The 25424-nt window shown below is 48.1% G+C and overlaps 1 protein-coding gene across 6 annotated transcripts in view; it reads right to left on the minus strand.

Moving 5' to 3' along the window:
• Nucleotides 1–25424, minus strand: part of SGMS1 (sphingomyelin synthase 1) — a 92139-nt gene that overhangs the window by 25103 nt on the left and 41612 nt on the right. For 4 of the 6 annotated variants that reach the window (XM_039703687.1, XM_039703690.1, XM_039703691.1 and 1 more), the window contains one exon: nucleotides 10791–11024. The exons of 1 other annotated variant lie outside the window; for it this stretch is intronic. The gene's annotated coding sequence lies outside the window, so the exon portion shown is untranslated. Of the gene's footprint in view, nucleotides 1–10790; nucleotides 11025–19954; nucleotides 20200–25424 lie in introns of all 6 variants that reach the window. One more of the 6 variants, XM_039703689.1, reaches the window with a different exon arrangement.

Here is a 25424-nt window from a genome sequence, read left to right on the forward strand (position 1 = left end):
TTTCATAAGTACTTGTGCCATATATACTATCTTAGACTGTAGCATAATGTTGAAATTATTTTTTCATGTAACTAACTCAGAAAATGGGTGTAAAACAATTAGGCAATTTCCCATATTCAGGGACTATCTTATCTGAAAGACAAAATAATAGAAACAGAAACCAGAGCACCCAAAAAAGGAAGAATTTATTGACCCTCATTATCAGGGAATGAAAATACAACAGGATGGAACCACAAAAAAAATATATTGGTTTCATCTATAATATGGCATGAAGACAAATCAAAGGTTAAAACTCAGAAGAATGTTTGAATATGTTTAAACCCTTAATGTAACAATATCCCCTATAATGTAACAGTATACAGAGAACATGGTTTAAGTTAACTGTGTGCAAATAGCCAAGCATCCCAGCACTTGGATTTCTCTCTTTTATCCCTTAATAAACGTTAATAAACATTTTCAACAGTGAGCTGTGTTTCTCACACTCTCACGAGGCTGTGCATCAGTGCAGCTCCCTGCAGGGCGCCTGCCACACGCTGCTCCCAGCAAACACAGCAAACACGGCCCACTGCTTAGATAATCTCAGTTGGTTCAGGCACTCAAAAGCCACATCCACCCTTGGAAAAACAATTAATAAAAGTCAGCATTCCGTCCTGGGAAGCGGACACGGGAATTAACCATTTAATTAATGAAGGGACGCCTGTGGCTTCAGGAGGATCACTGCAAAAGCAAGCCTGGCTTTCACAGCTGCTGTCACACAAACAGTTAAATGCAACAAGGACCAGCCCTGCATCTTACAGCACTCAGAACTGCAGGAACCCCGTGGCTCTGTTCTTCCAGAAAGAGGAACCCAAACAAACCAACCTCCGTCCCTTCTGTGGCAAAGTATTGCATGACCAAGCAGCTCCAGAGGCATCTGGCTTAAGGATCTTTAATTATTTGTTGTTGTTAAGTGTGAACAGATGAGAGGGAGGGAGAGGAGGAAAGATTTCAATCTGCAGTCACGTGCATGTGTGTAAGCAGGTGGGTGAAGCTCAGATTAGCAAGGTATTAAGGAGAGCAAGGCAGCGATGCCAAGGAGGTGCTGCCTGAAAATAGCCCCACTCTGACCTATCTCCTCTCCCAGATGGATCAGGAGATCCATGGCCACAAAGCCAGGGCTCTGTGACTGCTGGGAAGGATGGGAGACTGCAAAAGTACTGGAAAATGCTGCTGAGGCTGAAGATAAAAGGGGAATGGCCAAGTAGATAATGAAGCAGCAGTCTTAAGTCTTGAACAGAGTCCCCTCTTTCCAGCAATACCTGCTCAGAGTTGCACCAAAAATCATAATTCTCTTCAAGACATGCATGTACGGGAAGGAGAGGAAGGCTCTCACTGCACAGTTGGTCTAGTAAAATCAGAAGGAGATGCAGGAGAGTGTGCTGCTCCTTTCCATCTCCCTGCAGCACAGCCACGCAAGAGCTTGCTGGGAACGAGCCCTTCCCATAGGTAAATACTCAGGAGACACATTCCCCGGGGATGCCCAGCAGGATCCACTATCCCTGCTGCCTGTGAGTAAGCAAACAAAAAGGGGAATGACAATTCTGCTAATGTTTCTGATGAGCAGGGGCTCCTCTGAGCAGGAGGGGTGAGCCAAGATGTGCTGGTACTGCAGGAATTCATCTGGGTTTAGACTGGATGCTGGGAAGGGATTGTTCCCTGTGAGAGTGGGGAGGCCCAGGGTGCAGCAGGCTGGGACAGTGAAAGGTGTCCTTGCCCATGGCAGGGCTTGGGATGAGAGGATTTCCAAGCAGAACCATGGTGGGATTGTGTGATCTGACAAGGAGCCCTTGGGAGCACTCTTGGGATGAGAGGATTTCCAAGCAGAACCATGGTGGGATTGTGTGATCTGACAAGGAGCCCTTGGGAGCAGGACACTAGGAAAAGCCCACGGAGGCACCTGGTGACAGGCACACCTCTGTGACTCCCCAGAATTCCCTCCAGGCCTGGGAAATGCATATGAGCCTCCTGAATATCTCAGGAGTACAAAACAGATAAGGGCAACCTTGCCACAGCTGCTGCTTTACCCAGCCAGCCCACAACCAGACTTGCTCTACAGGACTGTCCTTGAGCTGTGCACTGATATGCAACTTTTAGACTAATCTCCCAGACCTTCTAAACCTCATAAAATATGACATTTCAGTAAGAGGTTATTAAAAAAGGGAAAAAAATGTTCCTGCAAGCCACACAAGAACTGTTGAAATTACTCTACAGGTGGGAAAAATACAAGTGGTATTCTGGAAACAAGATCAAGTACTATGAGTGTTCACACCAAAACATGCTAAAGAGTCACAGAAGTTGGAGTTTGGAGGTTGTTCAGGTCTTTTTGTTTTGTTTGTGTGGTTTAAAGAGGTAAGGGTGGGGCTACTAGATATAGCACAGGATATAAATACACATGAGATTCTCTTTCAAAAGCAAATATATCATTATCTGTCCTTGGGCATTGCAAAAGCTTTTCACTGGGTCTGAAAATAACCTAAATCCACAAATATTTCATGTGGGTGAGGGGACAGAAGTACAGTGGCAGAGATCCTGCTGAAATATGCAGCTCACCCTGTGTGGCACCACAACAGCACTGACAACAAGGGTCTAATTCTAGGTTTGATTTCACATCAGCAGTGAAACAATGTGAGGTCTGGAACTTATTTGATCCTGAGACAAACTTGTGCCGGTCTGAATCAGTCTGAAATGTAATACATGCCACAAATAGGACCATGTAAATTCAGATTTAATGGGGACACAGTTGAGCTCAGCCCAGAAAAGCCAGCAGCTCCTGGACAGCACAAGGAGACCACGGTCCTGCCTGGTTTTGGGATTTCTTGCCCTCCCCAAACACGATTTGCAGGAGACAGGTTGCCAGCAGCAAGGCTGCAGGCTCTCCTTCCTTTCTGGAGGAGCAAGAAGGAAGGATGAATATTCAGAAAGCTCTTGAGAAGCAGTGGAACAGCCCCTGGGGAGCAGAGCAGACACAGGGCCAGCCCAAAATTCAGGAAACCTGGAGCTCCTTAGCCCACTAAAAGCCACTTTTTGCCAAGTAACCAATTTCCTTACACTCTCCATTAAATAAAACATGAAGGGCAGGCAGAGACATAAAATATGAATGCACCCATGTCCAAAAGCAACAGGCCCTGTTATTGTAGATGCTACATAAATCATTGAGGACAAGGGGACTTGTGTCCCCTAAGGGAGGGCACAGAATTTGGGGTCAGTCAGCAGCCAAGGGAGTTTGATATTTAAAAATGTTGCATCTATGCTCGCCTTTGTGCCTAAAAATAGCAGAACCCACTTTAGTTCATGTATTATTTAGTCAGGCCAGATGGGTGAAAGGCAGAATCAAGCCTCAAGACAAACATCAGATGATTTTGGTGTGGGTCTCCACCAAACACAGCACTTGGAATGGGATGGCACAGCACAGAACCCCAGAATGGTGTGGAACTGATAAAATCCATCCTGCCATGGCCAGTGACACCTTCCACTATCCCAGGCTGCTCCAAATGTCCAACCTTGGACACTTCCAGGGATCCAGGGGCAGCCCCAGCTGCTCTGGCACCCTGTGCCAGGGCCTGCCCACCCACAGGGATTCTCACTGGGAATTCAGCCAGAATGACCAAAATGCTCCTTTCTGTCTGATTTCCCTGCCTGGGGCCACAACGGTATTTATAAACTGCACTGTTGAAACTCACTGCTGTATGTTTTCCAGAGATTTGCCACACAAACACCACATCTTTACAATTTCAAGTGTTAGCAGTTACAAGTGTTGCTCTGGCAAATTTCTCTAGGGAGGAGTAATAGCTACTTTATGGAAAACTTGCCCCCAGTCACTGCCATCTCCTTTTTCTTTAGATTTTTTATTTCAGGCAGTTGACTGACAAATAACACTGCTGCTTACAATGCACAACACCTTGCCTTTTTTGTGTTTGTACAATTTGATTGAAAAGGCACAGCAGCTTTCAGACAGCTGGTGGCAGACAACAACCTCCAAGTTCACTCATGACAACCCTGTAGGTAGCTGAAAACCACTTTCCACTGTGAAAATGTGACTCAAAGTATTTTTGAGCTACCTTTTTACTACTCTGTATTTACAAAGTGGACTTGAGGTGATCTTGCAGGCAGATGGATGAGCTCAGGATGAAGACTGTTCTCAGCTAAGTGAATTCTCTAGGATCAGGATGTGCAAAGCTCCAAGCCAGTGGGGCTCAGGTCTTTCAGGGACTTCACACTGCTCTTTCCTACCTTACAGGATTACAAAGCTTAGCAGGTCCCCACTGAAGATCCAGAAATTGCCAAGTCTGCCCTAACACTCAACTTGTGGACACCTCCTCCTCTGATTATTCAGAGGTTCAACAGAACTGAAAGTAATCTTCATGCACAAAGTTATTTCTGAGTACAAATTCACAGAATCCCAGAACAGTTTGGGTTGGGAGGGACCTTAAAGCCCATGCAGTTCCACCCCCTGCCATGGGCAGGGACACCTCTCACTGTCCCAGGCTGCTCCAGCCTGGCCTAGGACACTTCCAGGGACCCAGGGGCAGCCACAGCTTCTCTCTGCAGCTTCTGCTCCCCTGTTTTCAAAGCTATTTTTTAGGCAGACTCCCTCTCTGCTTCAAAGCTCTGCATGGCAGAGCATGGAGGCAAACTGTATTATGCAGAAATCTCACAAAATCAGGGAAATCACAAAGAAAAATCAGGAGCATTCATCTCAAACTGAGAGCTAGACAAGAACTAGCATGAGTGTTTGCACTCTTTAGTTTTTTTCTTCCTTATTTTCCTTTCCATCTCGGTAGAGTCTGTTCTTCCTTCTCTCCTCTCCTCCATCCTTTGAGGTTCCTCCCAGCCCCACATGTCAGACCCTTTCCAGCCCAGAGGCACAATCCAGATGAAAAAATCACCAGGATCAGGAGAAAGCAGAGAGGCTGCTAAAATCAGGGAAATGCCAAACCAGCACCAGAAGGAGAGGGTAGGGTATTTTAGATAACTTTGTGGGGTCTCCTCATCCTCCTCCTTGCCCAAAAGAAGGAGAATCAGTGTGAAAGGATCCCAAGAAGTGTAAATAAATGATGACCCTGTTCATCAATGAGCTCAGGCTGCAATGAAATGAAAGCCACAGCAGGCTCTGCAATCACTCACAATAAACCCCTCCAACAGGATCACTCCTGCACTGATGGCTCAATTATGCCTGGGCAGAACGTTACACAACATTAAACATTAACAAAAGTCTGAGCCTGTGTCACTTTTCTCCCAGATAAATCCAAATCACTAACCCAGTGCTCTTAAGCAAGTAACCCAGAATTACCAGATCAATTCTTTCCCCACCTTTCCCTTCACATCTGATAAAAGCCAAGCCACCACAGAGAGAGAAAAATGTTTGCAAATAGTCCCTGTGCTAAACAGTCATACTGTCATAATTTAAAATACATGTGGTTTGGGAGAGAGGTGCTGATGTAAATGTAGTAGCTCAGAAATTAAACCAGGGGCAAACTCTTCTGGGCCATGAGGCTTCACTCTCACCTCCCCAGAAGGACTTCTTTCCTCCCCTAAAATCCTGTTCCCAGCAAACAGTTGCACCACTTCTGTTCCCAGAAGCTGCAAGGAGATCCGTGAAGGCAAACACAGCAGAAAGCTGCTTTCATTTCTGATGTGGCTTGTGCAATAATTCCACTTTTCATAACTCCACCAAAACTACAGGTCCCCTCACCACCTGAATCATCTGTCATCTCTCTGTGTGCAATTGTATTAAAATAAACTAAAGCTTCTCAAGGTTTGCCCAACAGATCACAGGATGCCAGGGTGGCCGAGGCTGAGGGAGCCCAGTGGGCAGCTGGTGTTGCTGCAGCAGCTCCTCCCCAGCCTGTGCTGTTGGTGGGGTTGTTCTTTGTTGCTTTAACCTCAGTACAACATCCAAACACACTGAGAGAGCTGAACAATGCCAGGATTTAGGTGGGGTGTGACTGGTTTAGAACAGACAAACCAATGTCCCCAGAGCAAAGCAGGTGGCTGAGATGAAAAGGAAAAATTTGAAAACACCAAAGGAGTTAGAAATAATATGGAAAAAACCCAGAAAGGTGGGAAGATGAAGGAACTGAAATCAAAGTTACACCAAAACTCACTTGCTCGTGGTCTTCCAACTAAATTCTTCTCATCCTTGATGCTTAATACCCAAGAATCCCTAAGCATCAGGTCCTCCAATACAAATAAATTGAAGTCAAATGTGTTCAAGTTCCTTGTTTTAAAGAATAAATCAAGTATTACAGCATCCATACTATTAGTGGTGAAAAACCTGCTTGACTGCTGAAGTGATCTTTTAAATCTACAAGGAAACAGTCTTATATCTATCACTGAGACCAATGAATTTTTACTCCTGGTTATGAAAAGCAGCGCAGTAATTCCTAAGAAATCATGCTGAAGTGTTACGAAACTTAACTGAGTAAAAAAATACCTGCTTGTCTTCCAGTTTCTTTTTCAGAGGTTGAAGTGTAACTTAAATTCTTAAATTTACTTTTTTTAAAGGTAGAACAATTCCAGGTAAAGGTAAACTGATACCGAATTCCACCTTGTATTCACAGCTTCTCAAAAACAATAAATGCTGTCTTCAAAGTATTTGCCCAGGAAACGTGACAGGTTTGCAGGTTTCCTGAACTGTTAGATAAACATTCACTATGATAAATAACTGCTGCAGTCCCTTCACCACATCCTTTGCAGGGAATGCTTGGTACAGGATGCATCCTGGGTTTTAGGATCTATCTAGTATATCTGAAATGCCCCTGGATATTTCTTTCTCAACACTGTACAGGCTGGGTCACTGCGTATCAGTGTGTGGCTGGGAGTGATACAACAACAGAGCTGAACCAAGGAGAACTCTAACTGTTCTAAAGGCTGATAAAGAGGTTAAAAAATTAAAGAAAGGAAATAAATATAAATATAGATAAATAAAAAAGCAGCAGGAAACAAACTTTTCACAAAGCAAATTACGATTTTCCTAACTGGATTTTAGGAATTCAGTTGTTTTAGGAAAGGCAACAGAAAATATATCAAAAGGACCAGTGATAACCACAAGATAAACACTGAAGGCTGGTGACAAAACACTGTGCAGAGAACACTTCCTAAAAGCAACTTCAAAAGTCCATGGTTTCCAAAGCAGAAGTTATTTCTCCTTGGCTTGTCTGTTGACTCTTTCTCCTGACACTTCACACATTTATTGCAAAATAAAGTCTCTTCTGAGAGTGTCATATTACACATTCACATTCAGTGAAATCACACCCTCAGTATTTTTTGGTTTTGCTTTTTTTTCCCCCCCAAGTAGAACTCTCCTCATAAAACAGTAGAATAAGAACAATTCAAAGAGCAGAGTAAATCTCCTTAAATCTTTGTCCTTAACTCGGGCAGACTAACCCAGATGAGCTTAAACCCAGCCTTTCCAATGGGAGCCTTCACCTGAATTCCAGTGCCTGCACACCTGGGATTGTGTCACCTGTGCCAGCAGAGCTCAACAAGCTTTTCTCAGAGGCATTCCCCTCCTTCTCTCCTGTGTCTGGGTAATTCCACGGTGGAAAACCTGCTCTTTTGCTGGTATTATGCAGGAAAACCTGCTCTCTTTTCCTACTTTTCTGGAGGCAAGGAGCATGAGCAAGTCCTTCCCCTTTCGGTGGCAGCAGCGAGTTGTGAGAGCAGCCCAGCTGGATGCTGAAACCATACCTCACATTTCCTAATCCGCCTTTCTATTTTTAACCAGAGTCATTTCCCCCACCTCCTCTGCCATGCAGACAGCTGCAGAAAGCAGCTGGAGACAACAGAGTGCTCCATCAGGGCAGATTTCCTGGCAAAAAACCATCCTCAGGCCAGAGGAGAGTGCAAAAAGGGACATTCCCAAGGTGTTCTCCTTCTCCTTGTCCCTTGTGGCCACAACAGCTCTGAGTGCACACAGAGTGTGGCAACCTGGTTACCCAAAGGACCGTGGCTCACCTGAACTGGCTGAGATCCCATCAGCACCTCTTGTCCCTAAAATCTCAAAGGAGAAAGGCTCCAGCAAGGATCCAGAGCATGGATCTGCTCCTGCACCGGGCTCTCCCAGGACAGGGAGGAGGGACCACCCCGCCCTCTGTAAGGTATCACCACCTGACACAGCACTTGGGAACACTTGCTGGGGTGTCCCCAGCACAGAGAGCTCCTTCCACAGGCTCACACCTCCTGGGGAAAGGTCTGGAGTCACCTTCTCCTCGAGGTTTGGATATCTCCTCCCCCAGGCACTTGGCGTCAGCTGTCAGACACACAGCAACCCCTGAGTTCTCTCCTCACGTGGGAGAACAGCTTTAAAAAGCTCAGCTTTAAAAAGCTAATGTGCAGCCAGGCTGTAAAGTTAACCAAGCAAAAAGGGCACTTTCCTGAGCAGCAGGAGCTTTCCCAGGCAGCTGGAAAGCCAGGCACACGGAGCACAGGCTATGCAGGGTGCTGAGCCGTGCCAAACTTGGGCACACAGCACTCGGGGCATGGGCTAGCACTGAAAGTGAGGTCCAGCTTTCTGAGCTGTGCCCTCCAATTGGACCCATTTTCTCCCTGGAGTTGCCTGAAAATGCCCTGGTAGGATCAGGCAGACCTTTGGCAGAAGACAGCCAGGCTGAGGGTTTGGCACTGAAAACAGAACCGGCTTGGGGGAGGAAAGGCACAACTCCAACACCGACTCAGGGAGCTTAGAGGAGTTTAGCTGGAAGTTTTGAGTCATGCTTTTGGACATGGGCAGCTAGAACAGCTTAAGCCCTCCTTGAACCCTTTTTCTTTTGTTCAGGCAACGGCTGCAAACATCACAAATGGAGCTACTTCTGCTGTTGTCCATGTGCTACAGATTTTCCATGCCTTAAGTTACTCGCACAAAACAGACTCTCTGCCAACACGATCGATCAAAATGTAAAGTGAATGCAGACAGGACTGTACAGACTCTAAGTATTAAATGCTTCAGAGAAGCCCATCACTTACATGCCTACAGAAACAAAAGTCAACCAAAACAGAAATCTGGTGTGGAATTAAGCACAGCAAGACCCACAGCAAATCTTCCCAGCTCAAACGGATTTGAATTACAGGATGCCAGGAAACTAAGCTGCTGAGCAAAAACACTCCATCAGCCATAAACCCACGTGAAATTACATTTCATTAATGAATGACAGTGTTTACAAGTAAGTAAATGCTGTGTTTCCCCTCTGCCTTAGCTGGAGCTGCTCTCTTAGGAAAAAGACCGCAGGGTGAGCAGGTCCTCTCCCATCATTAATCCACTGGACTACAGCACTTTGTTAACAGGCACAGAAACCACAGCAGCAGCAAACACCCACGTGTGAAACCAAGATCTGCAAGTAATTTAATTTCTTACTTTCTGGAAAAGAGGAGTTTCAGGAGTAGGAAACCTCTTTAGCATCTTTTACAGGCACCAGGCCTGTGGGTTAATGATTTACTTGACAGTGCTGTTAAGCAGATTAGATAAGAGTGGTTTTGTTATGGTCTGTTTTCCTGCCTTTGTCTGTATAACCAAATCAACTGGCAAATGAAGAAGGCAGGGTATTACCTGACAGAGCAGGAAGAAATTAATGCTCCTCTCACCTTGCTCACACCATCTTGCCATAAAAACACATTTTTTATACAAACACACATGCCCATCTATACACACACAGCCTAAAAACCAACACTTGGAGTAGCTCTTCTCTGTGTGTACACTTGTGTGTCCATATACACAAATATATGTATAAAAAACACACAGATAAGCCACTGCAGGCAGTTTGGTTTAGTTTCTTCCCCATAAGTCAAGTAAAAAAAAAAAAAAAAACCAAAAAAAAAAACCTTGACTCATTGCTCTAAATCTATTTTTAAGCTTCCAGATTAAAGCACTGAGTTCCAAAGAGGTTTAGGACGAGCAGCAAAGGCAGCCGTGCCCAAAACGCACAAACAGGATCACAGCCCCTGGAAAGACTCCGCAGCGGATCCAGGGTGCAGCTCACAGATAAAGTTCTGTCCCCCCAGTGCCCTCCGAGAGGGTTTCTGTGTTCTCCCAGTGACTCACGGGCTGCTCACACCCAGGGCCACCCTGCTGTACAGCCGCAGCTGTGGGGCAGCGGTGACACCGTGACAGGCACAGGCACAGCCGCTCTGCGACATCACACAAAGTCTAAAACACCTTCGTGCTCCTGCTCCTCCACACGAACACCCCAAACAACTGCCCTGGGGATATGCGGCAGCAGTCCAGGGGGAGGTCAGGCATGGGGAGAGCTGCCCGAGGTGCCAAAGGGGACAGCAGATTGTCCCTGGCTTTTAGTTTGTGCGGGCAAAGCCGGTGCCACGCTGTGTAACTCTGGTTATCTCCCACAGCTGTGCTGCAAACAAACCTACAAACCCAGAGACCAGGGGGAGATGGAATCTCCTGCTGTGCCCTAGCAGGAGATGAAGCTGCCTGATGGAAACACAGCCCTGACTCAACCTGGGGGGACAAGCCACCGGCAGGTCACTGCTGTCCCACATGCTGGCAGCTTGGCTGGTTTCTAGTAAAAAACACCCCAAACTAAAAACTAAGATTAAAACCAAGCAGCGAACAACAGCAAAGTAACCACAAGCTTAAGCGCCACTTTCAAAAAAGTCACCCAAGCAAAAAGCCAGGCAACTCCCCAGGGCTGTGCTGCAGACCTGACTGTAAGCTCCCCAAACGCAGCCCCGGCCGCCCGGCAGCAGCCAAACACCCCTTTACACTCAAACGGGACCATCCGGAGAGGAAAGCTACTCACTGCTGGAAATGAGGCGGCAGCAAACGCGGCTTGTCCCCTTCCAGCCGCAGCCAGGCGCGCCGCTGCCGGCAGCAGGACGGGGACACGGCGGCGGCGCGGCCACTCCCGGAGCGCGCCCGCGCCTCCTCCGCCAGCCCCGACTTCCTTCGCCTGCAAAGTTGCCTTTCAACTTCCCCCGGGCTGGGCTTCTTCAGTGCTCCTCTCCCGGCTGCTCGCTAGCCCGGCGGGAAGCGCCTGCGGGGGGAAATGGGGAGAGGTGAGCGGAGATCCAGAGGGGATGGAGCGACAGCGCTGCCGCCGCTCCTCCCGCGGGCGCGCCAGTGCGTCAGCACCGGGAGAGGAGGGGACGGAGCGCCCGCCACAGCAGGAACAGCGGCGGCAGCAGCAGGAGGAGGAGGCCGGGAGTGCCAGCCCGGCCGCGGGTGGTGCAACAGTTCCCGGCAGTGCTGCTCTGCCGGCAAACAGCACCTAAAACACGAGGAAATGGGTACATCCCCCAAGCTCAGTCTGGTGATTCCTACTGCACGCGCGGAACGCCTTCATTAAGCATCACTTCTGAAAGCTGAAAAAGTCACTGCAGGGAGGAAGGATTCCTTTTAGCAGTATATATGAGTACCAGATGTTAAGTCCTACCCTAGAAATATTAAAAAAACCCTCCACCAAATAGAAAAGTCGCGTTCCACCACACTAACACGAAGCAAAACAACCAATTCCCCAAGCTTTCCATGAATTTTTTGGCTCCGTGCCACTGCTGCCACCAGCAGCAGAGTCCCTGGCCAGGCAGCATCACCACCCCCCAGGGCTGGCATCCAGCCTGTATCCCAAAGGCCACAGCAAGGACTGGAAGCACACCGGCCCTCCTGCCCGCGGATCCAGCAGGAAAGGCCGGTGAAAGCATCCCAGGTGAGAGGGAGCAGAGGATGCCTGCTGGCCGCTGCCTCGGGACAGCGGGGAGTTGCTGTAATTCCCTACAAAACCACAACACAGAGCAGGCTGAGTCATGTCGGGAAGACTGATGGGATGAGCAGCGCTGGCAGTGTTTTCCAGCAGAGCACGGACTCTCCCGAGCCTGCTGGATCCAGCAGAGACACTGTCCAGGAGTGAAGTCAGAGGCGCAGGAAGCAGCCTGCTTCCACTCCACAGATGAAATAATGTGGAAACTGAAAAATAGGCACCGGCAGTAACAAATAGCAGCATCAAGTTTTCTGAGCTCCATCCCGAGAGAGGAAGCCTGTTGCCAGGAATACTGAGGAATCTGCAGAGCCACACTGAACAAGCACAGGGTGGAAAAAGAATTTTCAGAAGCTGCACACACAAATCCTTCTACACTCATCCTAACATACAGCAAACAAGTATTTTAAAGGAGTAGCTGCTTTGGGGTTTTTTAACAGATCCACACCCCTGAGCACAGCCCAGCAGTGCTTTTTCCTAACACACAGACAGCCAAGTATCCAGTGGAACAATGTGCTCATGATCAGCTCCTCCACAAAGTTTAGACACCTCAAAACAGCCCATGGTCAAGTTCAACTCAGCCCATTTTATTTAAAATCTGAGGAGACATGGAATGAGGCACCAGTGAGCTCTGGTTTTGGGGTTTTTTTTCTTTTCTTTTCTTTTTTTTTTTTTTTTTTTTTTCTTTCAGCAGTCTTTTAGTAACTGGTGCCTGTAACACTCAACAGATCTTATCTGCCCAACCTGGCCCCCCTTTCCAGGAGGGCTTCTGGAGTGAAAACAGTAATTGCTCATCACCTAAAGATTCCTTAGACTTAATTCGGTCGGTACCAATCCTGCAAATCCCTCCCACTGAGAATATATATAAGGAATCTACAGCTTAATTAGAAGCTGCCACAGGCCAAGGACTCCTTGTTATGCTGACGACACTCATGTCTGCTTTGGGCCCTCACACCTCTCAGGACAGCAGAAGTCACCTGGTGAGGCCAGAGGCCAAGTCAGTATCTCCCTCCAGACAATAAATATGTTCATATTTGACAGAAATGCTCTTGTGTTCCTCCAGCAGATCTTATCTTGGTGATATTTTTTCCCCCATGATCCAGGCCTGTGTGAGTTCAGTGACCTCAAGGCACGTAACAAAGGCAGCCCTGTGTTCCCACGAGTCAGGTGGGGCCAGAAGGGAGAAGAGAAGACAGCTGAACGAGTATTACAGGTAATTAAAACTCAGCTTTGAGAACACCTTTTCAACCACGGTGCATTTAAATACTGCATGTGTCCAGACAGATACAACATAACACCCTGTAAAGTAAAGCCCTAAACAAAGAAAAAGAAACACAGTGAACTCTTCCACTGGATGTGCAAAGGAGGGTGTTTTTTTCTCCTACACAGTCCAGCCAGGACATATTTAGCCTAAGGGCTGTAAGAGAGGACAGCCGAGCTGATGACATAATTTTCTTTCTATAGGACTGTATATCTGGGACTGCTGCCCTCAGTTCAGTGGCTGTTGCTGTTTCACCTCTACCTTCCCCCATCCTGCTTCAACAGGAGAGCGACAATCAGCCAGAAACGCCTGAAGAATAGAGATGGCCACAGAGATGTTGCTTCTTTCCCACCAGAACATGAGCAATGTGACACAAACCAGATCTGAGGCTGACTGCTGGCACTGAGGAGAAAGGGCTGATGTGTCTTCATCTTTCAAGCACCACATGCATTTGGAATGTTCTTCCAAAGGCCTGGGGAAAGGCCTTCCTTGCCTCGACAGCTTAAATCTGCCTAAATATCAAAAACAGTCAGCTTATGTTGAGCTCCCTTTTTCCCTACTCATCAGAAAAGAATTGTGTATTAGCAGGTGAAATCCAGCACTGAGGGTGGCAACGAAAGTCTTGAGCAAGTGGGAAGAAACTACTCAGAATCCCAGGATCCCTGAGGCTGGAAAATCCCTGCCAGCCCATGGAGTCCCAGCTGTGCCCAGTGCCCACCTTGTCCCCAGCCCAGAGCACTGAGTGCCACCTCCAGCCCTTCCTGGCACACCTGCAGGGATGGGCACTGCAAAGCTCCCTGGGCAGCCCCTGCCAAGGCCTGAGCACCCTTTCCATGCAGAAATTCCGGCTGGTGTCCAAGCTGAGGCTCCCCTGGCCCAGCCTGAGGCCCTTTCCCCTTCTCCTGTCTCTGTTCCCTGGCAGCACAGCCCGACCCCCCCTGGCTGTCCCCTCCTGGCAGGGAGTTGTGCAGAGCCACAAGGTCCCCCCTGAGCCTCCTTTGCTCCAGGCTCAGCCCCTTGCCAGCTCCCTCAGCCCCTCCTGGGGCTCCAGCCCCTTCCCAGCTCCATTCCCTGCCCTGGCCATGCTCCAGCCCCTCCATGTCCTTCCTGGAGTGGGGACCCAGAACTGGACACAGCCCTGGAGGTCCCTGAGCAGGGCCAGCCCAGCGCTGTGACTGTGTGATGTGTTCAAAGGGCTTCACACCAGCAATGTAAATTTATACATCCACCTCACAAATCCCAAAAAACCTTCAAAGCTTTTTTTTTTTTTGCCTGTCTGTTCAAGTAACTTGTCCAGGTCACTGACACATCAGAAAAAAATGTGCTACAGGAGAATTATAAAGCTACCCTGACCTTAAAAGTGTTTGCATTAAAACACTTAGAGAAGTAATGTGAAACTTTATTATTACACATGTAATTAAATAATAATTATTATTTCATCTCTGTTACAGCATTAAAAGCCATTACAACTTCTTATGTGGAACACTGCTTTTGAAACTAAAAATATTGACATTAGTGGGGTTCTGAGAGAAACTAAAAAATATGAAACAGCTGAGTTTAAATCTCTGAAGTGCTATCAGAACAACTTCCAGAAGTAGCAGGTGAAGTGCTTAGGTGTGTTTGCTATCACAAAGGGAGATTCCAGAGCGCTGATGTGCTCATCAGTTCCAGCAATGAAGTTTCCCGGGAGGAATGCTGTGTCATGTAACGTGTGACTCACAGAGCAACGTCCGCAGGAAACCACTCTTCTCTCCCTTCCTATAAAAAGCTCAGCCTTGCCTGCAAGTTGAACTGAGTTCCCTGAGCAGAATTCCTCCAATTTCAGCATCATGTGCACCAGCACGTATGCAAGAGCTAAGGTGTATTTTAAACCCTGGCAGCAAACCAGAATCCTCTGGAAAACCAGCTGGAAGTTCCTCCTGCTCCTGGTTCAGCAGGGACTTCAGAAACACCTCGTGCTGCTGTGTTTGGACACGTGGTTGTCCTTTGCCCTCGGAGCAGTTTGGCAACCAGTTTGGGATGCTCTGCCTGGCTGAGCTGATTCCAGGCACTCCCAGTCCACTCCAACCCTACAAATGCCCACCCATGGGGCTGCACTCACTGGGACAGCTCTGAGGCATCACACACCTCCTTGTGCACACATTGTCACCCTAAAAGGGATGTCAGGAACAGCAGTGGCATCCCAAACCCCTGGAGCTCCACCAGGATGTGGGAACTCACGGTGAGGTGTCTCCACTCCGTGCCACCCATCATCCAAGCAGCTCCTGGAGTTCTCATCTAATCTAAATGGATATAAATCCTCACTCTGCTCATCATGTCTGCTTCCCAGGTGCCCAGCCTTCTGCTCTTTTTCATTCAAGGCTGTGGTTGACCTTTAGATCCTTGGAGAAACACATGGACCTTCTCAAGGGTGGCTCTGCAGAGCTGAACATCCAGCACCTCGCCAGGAAAAACACTCTGGAATGGCAATTCTATCCAGGGCATGTGCAATCACATACCCAGGTCAAACAAAGCAAGAATTTAATACCACTGAGGTCCCTTTTGGGCCTGGAAGAGTGAAGCTTTCCATAAAAGAATAAAAATAGAAACAAGACGCCCTTTACAAACCCCTCACTCAACAATAAGGACATGTTTCACAGGCAGGGTATCATTCCCACGTGACTGCATCCCACATCCAGCACTTCCAGCTTGGGAAGTGCCACTCCTATTCCCTGATCCACTTATTCTGCCCTCCCAGAAGTCTCATCACCCAGGTGTGTTAAAAATCTCCAGTTAAAAAAGCCACCGTCTCAAAATTCCAATTTGCTTCTGTCTCTTCCAAACCCAAAATTTCAACCCAGAGGCCTCTGTTACAGATAGTTTCCTCACCAAATAGTGTAATGGGACACAGATTGGTGTCCCACTGATTTTTCCATCGAAAGGGTTTGCTGTTTTCCCCACACCTTGGGATAAGGCTGCTGGTTTGTATACCAGCAGTTTGGAACTATCAAATTCTCTGGCTTCTTCAAGGCCATAGACACCATCAAGCAAAATAAACATTTCAAAACAACAAACCCCAAGCAACCAAAAATAAACCCAGCCACAACCCCAAAAACAAAGCAAGAATTAATACAGGATGATGTTTGGTGCTAAAGTTCAACAGCAGGGCTCGTGGGTGTGGAGGGGGCTTTTTCCTGTTAAAGATAAATCAACCCTGTCTCCACATCCTGAGCGTTTGCTTGCACGCCACACCGAGCACCAAGCAGTGAGAAATCCACTCCTTGGGGCTCTTTAGCAAGGTGTCTGTTCTCCCAAACACCTAACCTACACCTGCTGCTCCTGCCAGGAGCATCTCCCTCCCAGCCAGGCAGCCGACCCAGAACTGGGACACTCCACTCCAGGAGTGTGAAGATAAAACACCCGTTACCAATTCATCCCAGGCTCCAGTTCCCATCTCCCTGGGGAGCTGGCAGTCAATATCCAAAGGTTAAACGGCCCTGACATCCCTACCTATCCAATACCTTTTTCATTAATAAGCAAGATGTGGATTAATACTCAAATACACCCTTGCTCTGCCCCAAGGGCAAAGGGAACAAGTCATCAGGAGCGATAAGGAGCTGTTTGTGAGGGCTGCAGGGTGTTGTATTCCCAGTATCCTGTGTCAGGGCTCTACACACGGCTGAGCTGGCAATTCCATCATTCCAGCTCTCAACCTCCTCCTTGTGACTTCCCCAGCCACAAGTTCACCTGGGTTCTCAGGATGACCTTAATTAAGAGCTGGCAAGAACAGATTATGCTCAGGAAGCCAGAGCCATTAATCTCAAAGGCTTAAAAGGTTTACAGGGGAAGTGTGTTTATATGTCCCCTTATCTCATCCTACAAAAAAGGGACTAGGCAGCAATGCCACCACAAGCAAAGGCTGCTTTTGGTGTCACTCAGATAAAATCTAACTGTACTTTTATCTCCATCAATGATCAAAATGCAATAAAAATTTGGCCTGCTAGACCTTATTTTTATAACCTTGACCTCTAGTCCAATTTATACTTAAAAGATGCTCAACCATAAGCTCTGTGTAAGCATGAAAAATAACAGCCGGTCCTTCTACCAGGACCATTAAAATTCTGCTTTCTGGGATGTACGTCCTAAGAAAATCAGCACTCAATGAAACACCAACTCACATTTCTCACAGGGACACTTTTCTACAAGCACCTGAATTATGTGTCTCTCACTACAATTCCAAACAGGAACTTGAACAGGGACCTGAAGGAACTTCATCCTCCTCCCACCAAAGCCAAGTCTCAGCAGCTTTGACCACAAAAGGCACAAAATCATGGAATGGTTTGGATTGGAAGGGACATTAAAGCTCATCTCATTCCACCCCTGCCATGGGCAGGGACACCTTCCACTGTCCCAGGCTGCTCCAAGCCCTGTCCAGCCTGGCCTTGGGCACTGCCAGGGATCCAGGGGCAGCCACAGCTGCTCTGGGCACCCTGCTCTGGGCTTCATCATGTGCTGGAATTTGAAATGTAAGGAACTTCTAGAACTTTGATTTTGTAAGTTAAAGTTCAGAATTAAATATAGGATTTGATTTGAGATCTTGGGAAAGGTTTTTGAACTGAAGTATTAGAAGTGAAAGTGTAGATTCATAGTTTAAAGTAGAAACATGTTAAATTAATTTTTAAAAATTTAGAGTTTTAGAATTTAAAATATAAAAAATAAAGCAGATACAAAAGTAAATAAATATATTAAAATATAGAGCTGTAAGTTTCTGTGTTATAACATAATTAACTAAAAAAACTTACACTATAACATAAATCCCTAAGACAAAACATTTAAAAATTAAGTCAAAAACGTAAATATCCTTATTAACAATGTTTTATTAGTAAATAAGTATCCTTATTAGCAGTGTTTTATTAGTTTTTTAAGGAGTAAACTCCTTAAAAAGTCTTGTAACTAATAGTCTTGTGACCTCCTAAACCATACTCTAACAATATGAACCAAACACACCCTTCTACCTATAAAAAAGATTTTAAAAAAAACCCCAGATAATCAAAAACAACTCAAAAGTCTCATTCAAAACTCCTTCAAAAATCCCCATAATCACACACTAACTAAACTAAACTTCTATTCCCAACACAAACATATTATGCTGCAGCATACACAGAGCAGCTAAATCAAGCCATGGCCAAATACCTTTCCCCTGGCATTCATCATGTGTATTTTGGCTGGCATTTACTGTGCTGCCACTTGCATTTCTGTTCTTGACACCAGCCACAACACACAGATCATGTTCCTGTTTTCAAACCCCAGAACACCAAAAGCCCCTCTCCAGGAGCACAGACAAGGGGGTTCACTCTGCTTGGTGTTAGGGCAGGTTTTGGAGGAGGCTTTGGAGATGCTCCAAGGGCTGGAGCCCCTCTGGAGCCAGGCAGGGAGAGCTGGGGGTGCTCACCTGGAGAGGAGAAGGCTCCAGGGAGAGCCCAGAGCCCCTGCCAGGGCCTGAAGGGGCTCCAGGAGAGCTGGAGAGGGACTGGGGACAAGGCATGGAGGGACAGGACACAGGGAATGGCTTCCACTGCCAGAGGGCAGGGCTGGATGGGGTACTGGGAATTAGGAATTGTTCCCTGGCAGGGTGGGCAGGCCCTGAAATAGAATTCCCAGAGCAGCTGTGGCTGCCCCTGGATCCCTGGCAGTGCCCAGTGTTGGACATTGGGGCTTGGAGCAGCCCGGGATAGTGAAAGGTGTCCCTGCCATGGCACTGGATGAACTTTAAGGTCTCTTCCAACCCAAACCATTCCATGATTTCATGTTTCTGTGATACCCTGCTGCCTCCTGGTCATTCCCAGTGCATTACCCAAGGTTATCACAGAGCTGATTCCACAGGAGTTACTTGGGGTAGGTGTGTATCTCAAACTGGGGACACCACCATCCCTGCCATGCCCTCAGTCAAAGAAACCCCTGATATTTTTTAATGACCTGTAACTACTCCCAAAGGCTGACCTCACTTGGGTGCTATTCTGCTGCACCCACGATTTCCTAGAACAAGAATAGCTCCATTTCTCCTCCATCCACACCAAAGAGCTCCAATCCAGAACATTTCCACAGAACTTCCACTGTCTGTTGTGTTTCCTAAAAATCACTGTCAGAGGTTTTACCCCTGCAATTACAGGGCACAAAAATGCAGTTTGGTTAGGAGTTAAAAATATCTAATAGGGAGTAAAACAGTGAAGGTAAATACTTCAACTTTCTAGAGAGGCAGACTCGCTCTCTTGGCTGTTTATTTATGCTGGACTGTTACATTTGCGGAGGGATTGGCACTTCTGCAAAAAAAAGCAGGGCTCAAACATGCTCAGCTTCATACTGAGCACTTCAAAACCTTTGAGTGTTACTTTCTGCTTCTTCTACAGCTCTCAAGCAGCAAATGCAGCTTCAGATGTCAGAAAACCTGGGCTTAAGCAAAATTAAGTGCTCCTATTTTGCAAACTACCCTACAAATACAACACAGACAATTCAGTTTATACCTTTATAAAACTATCACCTAAATTCCTTATTTTAGATTCAGACTGAGCACAATAATAATAGAAAGGCTTGGGAAGTTTCAGAGACAGGACTCTGAAGGGCTTAGAAAGCTACTGACGAGCCAAAATTCAGTTTCACTGTAAGGAAATCACTTCCACAGTGCAATCACAATATTTGGGGAGCAGGGGGGAGAAGGAAAAGCCCCTGTGCACCACCCGAGGAGGGGGGACAGCAAGGGAGCTGTGATGCTGTCCGTGCAAGCAGCTGATGTAGACACGTCTTGCTGGATTATTAAAGAGCCATTGTCCTGAGCCTGGAGGCTTTCAGCAACTCATTTCACAGCTCCTCTCTGAAAACCACCCCAGAGTTTCACGCCTCCGCCCCCCGGAATGAGAAGTTCACGGGTTTTGGGGGTGGATGTCACCGCATTAGTCAAACAGAAAAAGGCGTTTACCTTGCCAGGCTTCCTGTCCTTCCCAGGTGATCATTTCCTCTGACTCCCCAGGCCTCCCTTCTCCCCAGCAGGAGAAGAAAGGAAAGCTTTCTCCTGCAGCTTTGAACGCTTTCTCCTGCAGCTTTGCTTTCAGTTTGCCTCAGACAGACGGAGAGATTTCTTCCAAAGCAAACACTCCTGCAACGTCACCGCGGATATAAATAGGCAGAGGAGAAGGAGGGAGAAGCACAGCCCTTCTGGAGAGACTGGAAACACGCAAGTAGGGGAGAATATCAGACAGAAATAAAGCCTTTCTTTTCCTAAAGCTACACTCACAGCCTCGACTCGGACACCACAGCCGGGCTGAACGAGCCAAGAGAAATATTGCATGCATCCACCCAGCCAGAGAGGGAGGTTCTCACATAACCCGGGTTCTGCCAGGAGCTGTGCTATTTCTGCTGCCACCCTGCAGCTCACACACACGGCTGCACCGCCAAACAAACACCAGCAAAGCCACCTGCACCCACCCACCGAGGTGGGCACGCAGGAGAGCCTGAGGGCTCATGGGGACACTGCCCAGAGAAACTGGGGCTGCCCCTGGATCCCTGGAAGTGTCCATGGCCAGGCTGGGTGGGGCATGGAACACCCTAGGATAGTGGATCTCATCCATCTCATCTCTCTCCCCTGCCCCTGGGAGTGGATCTCATCCTTACACAGAGGCATGAACTGGTCAGGAATGTGAAGGTCTGGGCACCTCTGGCTGCACTGACCATGGAGTTCAGAGCCCTCAAAGGAATCTGGGAACACTGCTCCTTCAAGGGCAGGTGATCCAGGAGGAATCTCAGGAACACTGATCCTTCAAGGGCAGGTGATCCAGGAGGAATCTGGGAACACTGATCCTTCAAGGGCAGGTGATCCAGGAGGAATCTGGGAACACTGCTCCTTCAAGGGCAGGTGATCCAGGAGGAATCTGGGAACACTGATGAGGCAGAGGTGAGGCTAAGAGAGCCAAAACACATCTGGAACTGAATCTGGCAAGGGAAGTGAAGGGTGCAAGTGAGGCCAACCTTGGGGAACTGCAGGCCCCTGAGGCCAAAGGGGATATCCAGACAAGGAAGACTTATCCTTAGTGGAAGAGGATCAGGTTAGGCACAGTAGGCTGGACATATTCATCCCAGGGGGCCTGATGGGATGGATGCACAACTGCTGAGAGAGCTGGCTGCTGTCACTGTGAGGCCACACTTGATGAACTTTGGAAACCACCTCCAGTTACCTGAAGGACAAGAGGGTGATCAGGAGTAGTCAGCATGGACACACGAAGGGAAAAAATCCTGCTTCACCAGCCTGACCTCCTCCTAGCACGAAACAATCTCAGTGGATGAAGGGAGTGCAGAGGATGCTGTCTGCTTGGCTTTGGCAAGGCTTTCAACACTGGCTCTTCTCACACCCCCAGATGAGCTGGCAAAGTATGGAGCAGCCAGGAGGGCAGGGAGGTGGGTGGAAAAGTGGCCAAATGGGCAGGCCCAGCAGGGAGAGGTCAGTGCCACAAAGTCCAGCTGGAGGACAGACACTTCCCACAGGTTGATATGAGAGCCAAAATAATCTAACCTCTTGTAATGACCTGGAGGATGCACAGTGTGCCCTCAGCACTTTGCTGGTGACACAATAACCAGGGTGAGTGGCCGGTACACCAGAGGGTCACACTGCCATTTGGATCAACTCTAAAAGGCTGGAGCAAAGGGTAGGCAGCAGCCTCACGGGTGCTCAAACAAAGGAAAGGCAGAGTCCTTCCATCACCTGGGGGGGAGTGACTCCAGCAGCCAGCACAGGCTGGGAACAGCTCTGCCAAGTAGGACCTGTGGGTTTTGATGACAGCAAGCTCCCAGGAGCCAACAAAACACCCTCCCAGCAAAAAAAGCCACCAGCTGCATCACAAGAGTGACCCTTCCCCTGTACTCAGCACAGGTGACACCATTCCTGAAGTGCTGGGCCCACTTCTGCACTCCTCAGTGGGAAAGAGACGTGGAGAGTCTGGCAAATGGCCCTGGACAAGCAGCTCTGGTGACCCTGCTTGACAAGGTGACCTTCCAGAGGTCCATGTTCAGCTGGAAGCCTTCAGCCAGGTCCCTCTCACAGCCTGGATACCATCTGTGATACCCCCAGGAATTGAGAAGCAGCACCTCAGCCCTGTGTAAGGCACAGTGCCACAGTGTCACAGCGCTGACAGGTCACACCCAGCCCAGCAGGAACACCTGACATGTGCCCTATCTCACTCCTGAGGGCAACATTCAGTTCCCAGCCCTTGCTAACTCACCTTGGCCATGGTTTGACTGCACTTCTGCTTTCTCAATGTGGCACAGGGGTCAGAGACTGGCAATGTGAACAGACCAGGCAGGAGGTGTTTCATCACTCCCATTCCATAAAGGTCCCTTACAGTCTCCATCTCCCTTGAGTTTTGCTTTCCTTTTGCCTTTTTTTCCCCCTCAAACATCACCACTGGGATGAATGCTTTAAAAAAGCCGTCAGCCCCACAAATGCTCTGTTACACCTCTAAAATCCAGAGGATGATTATCCTCTATTATAACAAAGCAAGAAGAGTCAGACATGGATATCATTTAGGTTTACAAGCCAAAATCTCCATTAACTTAGCAGGTAACTACTTCTTGCTGGTGTAAAAGAACAGAAATACTAAAGATTATTATTTGAAGGCCAAGAGATAAATTAAAGCTGTAATTTCTTTAAATCTCCAGTATTTCCTGTTCCCACAGCTGGAGGTAAAAAGAGGCCAAGTGAGAGCCATCAGCAATGCAGGGAAGTACAAAACTGATCTTACCTATCAATATTTCACCCTAAAAAGGAGGGACAGGGAAGACTCCATTCAATATCCAGGTTTTTGTCCAAAGCTCCCAATAAAACATGTTTCTCTGTAACTGTCAGTGCATTTGCCTTGCCTGCTTCTCAGTTTAGCACACCTCCTCCTCCTCCTCTCTTTGCAAATACTCTAGGGGCTGAGCAGGGACAGGGAGAGCCCAGCTGGGCCCTGCTGTGGTGGCAGCTGGCACAGCTGGGGCCAGGGCACTCGAAGTCTCTTCACATAGCAAAAAATAAAAACAAGGCACCAGTGCAGCTTTAAACTGACTCCCTGCAAGCATTGGCTCACAGGGATTTAAGGCCATGCAGGGTTCTGGCTTCTAGCCATGGGTGTTGTCCCTGTGTTAGCCTGGTGTCACCAAAGCCAGATGCCTCACATTACAAAGGACTGCTGGGGTCAGCTGGCCCAGTCCCTGCCCCAAGCAGGTGCATTTTCTGGCAGGGTCTATGGCCCTAAGCCATACCATCCAGGAGCTTGGGAAGGTTTTTATGGATTGTTCCACTCATGGCTACCCAGCTAGATTCTAGTGTAACACGAGAAGTTGGGCTGGGAAGTGTCTGAGAGCAGCCCTGGGGGTGCTGGGGTGAGAGCTGTGAACCAGAACCCCCCGTGCCCTGGGCTGAGCCCCAGCCTGGGCAACAGGGCAGGGGGGATTCTGCCCCTGTGCTCAGCTGAGACCCCACCTGCAGAGCTGCCCCAGCCCTGGGGCCAGCACAGGAGGGACCTGGAGCTGCTGGAGAGAGCCCAGGGAGGTACCAGGATGAGCAGAAGGATGGAGCAGCTCTGCTGGAGGAAAGGCTGGCACAGCTGGGAGTGCTCACCTGGAGAGGAGAAGCTTTGGGGTGACCAAATTGTGGCCTGAAGGAGCTGATGGGAACAATGGAGAGAGACTCTACAAAGGCCTGGAGTGGCAGGACAAGAGGGAATGGCTTCCCACTGGCAGAGGGCAGGGATGGATGGGATATTGGAAGGAATTGTTCCCTGGCAGGGTGGGCAGGCCCTGGCACAGGGTGCCCAGAGCAGCTGTGGCTGCCCCTGGATCCCTGGCAGTGCTCAATATTGGACTTTGGGAGTTGGAGCAGCCTGGGACAGTGGAAGGTGTCCCTGCCATGGCAGTGGAATGAGCTGAGCTTTAGGGTCTCTTCTAACTCTTCTGGGATTCCATGAGTAGGTGCACCAAGAAGCAGCCCCAAAACAACAGACGCTCCCAGCAAAGATCTGCACAGGGGCTCAGATTCTCAGCTCACAGTTTCGTCTTTAAAATTCCTGTAGCTGTGAACATAAAGACCAGACCAGCATCTCCAACCATCACAGCAGCTCCTCCTGGGGAGGCTGAGGACTTGCCTTACACTTGTGGCACTCGGGGCACAAAACAAATCCCATTTATACGGGACTTTTCTCTTGGGCAGCACAAGCTACTGTTTCATACTGAATTAAACCCCATAAAGCAGAACCAAGTAAACACAGAAAGAACTACTCTGGACTTGAAGGGAAAAGAGAAGCTGCTAAATACAGCCCAACTCAGCTCCTCCCTGCCAGCAAAGCATCGCCAGCCCTGTCTCTGTGTTACCCTGCTGGAGGACAGTCCCAGCTGGAGGGTACCAGGAGGCTGTAGCTGGCATTGAAACCCAGAACAAAGCAAACCAAGGGGGAATCAGGGATGCTGCATGTCCTGCACTTTGCTGAGATCCACCCCAAGGATCCTGGGATGCTGCTGGCAGAGAAAGGAACAACTGCCCAAAGTTTCAGGGAACCAGAGAAGTAAAAACACAAGCACACACACATGAAGAGAAATAATTCTATATGGAAATTGCACACCAATCCAGAGGCAGCCAGGACTCCATCCTGCCCCAAATAAGCAGATCTGGAGCCTGGGTATCACCTGAGGCAGCTACATACCCAAGAAGTATTTTTGGAGTGGTCCTGAATCAAAAAAGCACGGAACTGAAGCACAGGGAACATCCCTACACCCAAACTGAGAGCATGGATGGGGACCAACCATAAAACCAACACAGCACAGCCAGGTTTCCACCACAGACTCACCCAAGAGGAACCCCAGCAGAGCTGAGGATCATTCATCTGGTGACAAAAGGAACACTGCTCCTTCCCCAATCACACCATGTAACAGGGCAGTGTGACAGAGATGCACACAGCAGCTCTCCCTCATGCCCAGGAAATGCTGCAGGACTGTGTGTGGTCAATATGTTACAAATTCAGGAAGATTTTGGCACAAAAGACCTCCATTATTCATTAAACACTTGCAATCCCAAGATATTCCCCCTCTAAGTTACTGCCCTTGCTTAGTTGCTCTTGCTGTTATGAATGTGACCCTTTGTTTATACAGCAAAAGGCTGGTTTTGGTACACTACTAAATAAAGGAAAATTCAAGCTTCCACATCCATCATGAAGCTCTAAAATAAAACAAAACAGGAAAAAATTCAGTTTTGTCTTCAGCATCCCAAAATGGACCAGGCTTTCCAGGGCTTTCAGTGCTAAATGAAAGCTGACCGTAGAAAATTCCCTTGTAAATGTTTATTATTCTAATTTTAACCTCTGGACGTTTTTAGGGCCAATAAAAAAACAAGATCAAAACCCAAGAGAGCAAATAATCCACACAGG

Source organism: Passer montanus, unplaced genomic scaffold (genome assembly GCF_014805655.1).
Source record: "Passer montanus isolate IOZ18808 unplaced genomic scaffold, ASM1480565v1 scaffold167, whole genome shotgun sequence".
Lineage (NCBI taxonomy): Eukaryota > Metazoa > Chordata > Aves > Passeriformes > Passeridae > Passer > Passer montanus.